At 36.7% G+C, this 5,669-nt stretch overlaps 1 pseudogene; it reads left to right on the top strand.

The window, feature by feature from the left end:
* Positions 1–896: 896 nt before the first annotated feature.
* Positions 897–1,636, top strand: LOC102177421 (annotated as a pseudogene).
* Positions 1,637–5,669: the final 4,033 nt, after the last annotated feature.

The raw sequence follows: 5,669 nt of genomic DNA, 5'->3' as shown, positions 1-5,669 counted from the left end.
AATTAATAAGCAAGTATAATAAAGCTGTGAGATACAAACCCAATAATCAAAAGTTAATTGTTTTCCTATACTAACAATGAACAACTGGAATTTGGAAAAAAAAAAAAAAACACTTTAGCACCAAAAAAGAAATACTTGTGCACAAATCAAACAGAATAAAACTCTGATGAACGAACCAAAAGCCTAAATAAATGGAAAGATATTCCATGTTCATGGACAGGAAAACTCGATACTGTTAAGATGTCATTTCTTTTCAACTTATCTATGGACTCAAGGCAATCCCAGGGAAAATCCCAGCAAATTATTTTGTGGATATAAAAAACCCTGACTTTGTATTTTATGCACAAAGGAAAAAGACTCACAATATTCAAGTAAAAGAACAAAGTTGGAGGGCCAAAACGACAAACTTTAGCATAAAGATATGGTAATCATGATTGTGTTAGTACTGGTGGAACAATAGACATACAGGTTAATGGGCTAGAATAGAGAGCACAGAAGTTGACCCCAATAAATATAGTCAACTGATTTTTGACAAAGGAACAAAGCAATCCAATGGAGAAAGAATAGGTTTTAAAACAAATGGAAAAATAAATAAATAAAATAAAACAAATGGTGCTGGAACAACTGGACAGCTCATGCAAAAGAAAAAAAAAAAAAAAAGCATCCAGACACTGTCCTTATACCTTCCTCAAAAATAAACTCAAAATGGATCACAGAACTAAGTGTAAAACATAGAACTCTAAAACTCTTGGAAGTTCCCTGGCTTCCAGCATCCCAGCATGTGAACCCTAGCTCTTCACAGTCAGCCTCCAGCCAGTTTTGCTTTCTGCTCTGGCCTTTTGCCCCATAGCCCCAGCTCCTGGGGCCCAATACTTTGACCCGCATGCAACAGATCCATGGCCGAAAGCAGGGAACTTGACGCGACAGGTGTCAAACAGAACACCAGAATGTGGCTGGTCAGAGCTCTTTGATATCTGTCACTGCAATGGGCTAAGGCCCCTGAAAGAAGTGAAGCTGGAAAACTGTGGATTTCCAAAAATCAAGGAAGGACCAAGGTGTCATTTACTTTGAATGAGGATCTTGCAAATACTTATGATATTGGCAGAAAAATAGCTTCAGTCAGTGCCCCTAGAGAACATGCATTTATCTTGCAAAGTGTTGGGAGGACAGACATTAACGGGGTTTACTCAGAGCTCATCAGATAAGCTTTCACTGCAAGGTATAGTGGTACAAAGAGCTGAATGCTGACCCACTGCCAGTGAAAACTACCAGCGATTCAAGAGATTACAAATAGAACAATCTTCCAATCCCGTAAGGCTACCACAAAGTTGTGACACCCAATTACAATCCTGTTGCTATCATCAATACAATATAGAATACAAAAGAAAAAAAGAAAGAAGATGGAAAACAAGTTTGAACTGATAAACAACATATTTTAGACAAGCTGATTTCGGCTTTTGAGAAACATCAATATTATAATCTTAAGGAGTTGGTGGACATCACAAAACAGCCTGTGTTGTACCTGAAGGAAATCTTAAAAGAAATTGGTATTCAAAACGTAAAAGGAATCCACAAAGACACATGGGAACTGAAACCAGAGTACAGACATTCTCAAGGAGAAGAAAAGAGTGATTAAGAAGACTCAAAGCCCACCTGCTAACAGAACAACTAAAGGGTGATGCACTAAGCAAACAACCTTGATGTGAATCCTTGAGCACCACCTGTGTTAGGGGGAAAATGGTACTTTAATTTCTCTAGGTAAATTTTTTAAACAATTATTCTTGTAAAGTTGCTTAAGTGATTTTTGAGGAAAAAGAACACATTTATTTATAAACTTAACTTGTATTGAATCAAATTATTCATGATGGGGTTAGCAGTTGGGGGTTGAAGAAGGGTTTTATTTTTAAGTATTAACTTTAAAAATGTAAAATTAGGAAATGTTTTCTAAATGAGGACTGCCTGTCTTTGTTTCTCTCTGAGGAGTTGAGGTAATACAGATTCAAAGTGAGTGGCACAGCAGGAAAAAGGCAATCAACTACAGAAACTCTCGAAAGTTTCTTATTCTGAAACAAAACAAAACAAATCTCCTAGAAAATAACATATGAAAAAGTCTACTTGACCTTGGGTTTGGCAGTGGATTTTTAGGCAGTTCTCTAAAAGCACAATCCATGAAAGAAACAAATTATGAAGTTGGACTTAATTAAAATTAAAAACTTCTACTCTGAGAAAGACCCTCTTAAGTTAATCAAAAGACAAGCCACAGACTGGGAGAAAATATTTGCAAAACACATATCTGGTAAAGGACTGGTACTCAGTATATAAAAAGAACACTTAAAACAACAATCAGAAAATAATCCAGTTAAGAAATTGGTAAAAGATTGAAACAGACACCTCACCAAAAAAGATATATAGATTACAAATAAGCATATCATCTTAACAGCAAAAGTCATTAAGGAAATGCAAATCAGGCCAATGAGCTAGCACTGCACATCTACTAGAATTGGTAAAATACAAAACACTGACAATACTAAATACTGACAAGGATGTAGGGCAACAGGAATCCCATTCGGTGCAGGTGGGAATGCAAAACAGTATAGGTACCCTAAAAGAAAGTTTGCCAATTTCTTACAAAGTTAAAATAGTCTTACCACACAATCCAGTGGGGCTTCCCTGGTGGCTCGGATAGTAAAGAATCTGCCTGCAATGCAGGAGACCAAAGTTCGATCCCTGGGTTGGGAAGATCCCTTGAAAAAGGGAATGGCTATCCACTCCAGTATTCTTGCCTGGAGAATCCTATGGATAGAGGAGCCTGGCGGGCTACAGTCCATAGTCTTGCAAAGAGTCGGATACAACTGAGCAAGTTAACACTTTCACACAACCCAGTAACCACACTTATAGGTTTGCTCAAAATTGTTGAAACTTATATTCAAACAAAACCTGCATATGAATGTTTATAGCAGCTTTATTCATGACTGCCAAAAATGGGAAACAACTAAAATATCATTTAATAGGTGAACAGATAAACAAACTGTGGTCCGTCCATACAGTGGAATATTATTTAGCAGTAAAAAGAAATAAGCTATAAAGCCACACAAAGACATGGAGGAACTTTAAGTGCACATTGCTAAGTGAAAGAGGCCAGTCTGAAAAAGCTACCTACTGCATGATTCCAATTGTATGACATTCTGGAAAAGACAAAACTGTGGTGACAATTAATTAAAAGATAAGTGGTTGCCAAGGGTTGGGGGAAAGAGAGTATATGGGAACTGTTTCTGCTAAATGTTCCTATAAACCTAAAACTGCTCTAAAACATAGTCTATTAACTACAAAACATGTTATAAAATATCCACAAGTTTAAAAGCAACACTAAACTGCAAGTAGCTCAACATGGATCTTCAAGCCCTGGCTCTATGTCCTCTGCACTACTCCCCTTCCCTCTTGTCTCTGTACCTTCCTTCATGCCGTACCTACTGCACTTCTTCAGTTCACCTTTTTCTCAAAGTCTGCTCATTCGTTAAGACTCAGCTCAGGCCACAAATTCTTTGTGTTCCCATAATAAACTATTACATCTATCAAATTATAATTTTCTGATCATGTGATTGTTTAACTTACTAAATTGTTAACTCCTTGAGGGAAAGGGCTATGTCTTATTCATCTCTGTATCTCCAGTACCTAATGAATTATACAGTAGGTGCTCAGTACAATGTTTGTTGAATGAATAAATGGATGACTATAGGAAAAGGTAAACTTGGGATGTGAACAAAGATTCCTCCCAGACCATACATTAAAATGTTAAATGAAACCAGAAATGGTTATTATAGTAACTCTACTGTTTATGCTTCCCAACCAAGTAAGATGTGCATTTGTTCATTGTATTTTTTTACTGAATCATAGGGTGCTAAGTATACCAATAACAACATGAAAAATTGCCAGTCAATTTACACAGTTGTTTTGCAACCTAAATAAGTGAAAGTGATGTGCTCATTATAGGTTCTCAATAAATGTTAATTTAATTTCACTTATTCTTTGGTTATATAGGTAGTAGGCTCCCCACTTTCATTCTTCCCTCACTTTATATAGAGAGTTATATAAAACTGGACATGGCCAACAGTTCTTCAGTGATAAGCAATAAAGAGGAAAGTAAGGATAATGGCTGGCAGATGAGGATTGGAAATTTTTATTAAGAAAAAAAAAAAAAAGAAAAACAACCTTCAACATAGCCTGTATCTTAAAATCTTATAACCTTAAGAGTTTACCTCATGTTCTATCTCACACCATAAGAATTGTAAACAGAGAGAATGCCCAAATACGTGTGGGAAGTTCAATACATTTGAAGAAGATGGAAGCCATTAGCTTCACAGAAGAGTGAGAATTTTGAATGAGAACCACATGGAATGCCCATGTTCAGAGCCCAAATTTCAATTTCAACATCTGCTCTAAGCATGACAAAAAGGCAAGAAAAGGTAGAGCTGTGCAAGTTGATTCCCACCCCACCCCATCACATCCCAATCTCTAAAGTATTTCCGATGTGAGAAGGCTTACATTCTTCATCCAAGGATTTCCTCTTTAGCCCTTGCAGCAGGGGCTCATGCCTGGGGCCTCAGGCTCCACAAACATGACTTAAGTTATGATCAACTATGAAACTTTTCTGGCTCAGTTCTGGTTTGGTTTAGGAAAGACTTGAAAATATTGTCAAAAATATGAAAATATTACTGTAGTCAGGCAACACAAAAACAGTCCCACTAACTGCTGACATTTCAGACTCTTAATGGTCTCTCAAGCTCCATGAAGTATAGGTTCCTTCATGTCACCAGAGATATTCCCAAAGTGACAAGCGTGTGTTCTTGCTAAAGAAATATTTTGCAGCATCAAGTCTTTGGTCACTTTAGTGGTTAGGATGAAAAAGCCAGGCCTAAGAGCAAAGAGTCTCTGAAGAGAATTAGAAAGATGAATGGAATGAATTGTGTTCTAGTGCAGTTTTTTACATTACATTTCAGGCAGTGCCAGGTCCTGTGTGACATTAACAGATGTCCTTAGAAAAAGGATTTTTTAGACAAAAAGAGTTTGGGAAACATAGGGTCAAGGAAAAATAAACAGGTTTCTTCACTGAAGAGTTCTTACATCTTTGAATACACAAATGAGAAGTATGACTCTCCAAAATGGGATATGCAACGCAGCATTTGGCCACAGAACTTTTTCTGAAAATACCTATCTCTTGTTGAATTAATGTTCTGGATTATAGTGTTTGGTAAATACTAAGGTTGTGGAAAAAGCTTGAGCTTTGTTATTCTTTCAGAACTGGGTTGGAATTTTAGTTCTAACGTTCACTACCTGTGTGACCTTGAGCAAGTTACTCCACTTTTGAATGTTTTCATTTATGAAAACTGGGGCTATAATATATACCTCAAAAAAATGTAAGGAGGATTAAGTGAGATAATGCACAGTACTTAGCACAATGCCTGGAACATATAGGTACTCAAGAAATAGCAGCTATAATCATCACATTCATTTCTTATCACCATTATTATCTAGTCACATCTGTGTCTGACAGGCCTGCCAAAACAGATTCAAACTAGGTCTGGCCTGAGGATTCAAATGGCTATATTTTGGACTGCTTTAGGAACCAAGTATAAGAAAAAAACTGGACTAGTTGTCCAGAGATATAGCTC

The sequence above is a fragment of the Capra hircus genome, unplaced genomic scaffold (assembly GCF_001704415.2).
Source record: "Capra hircus breed San Clemente unplaced genomic scaffold, ASM170441v1, whole genome shotgun sequence".
Lineage (NCBI taxonomy): Eukaryota > Metazoa > Chordata > Mammalia > Artiodactyla > Bovidae > Capra > Capra hircus.
Note: the sequence above shows the minus strand (reverse complement) of the source record. Positions and strands in the feature narration are given on the sequence as shown.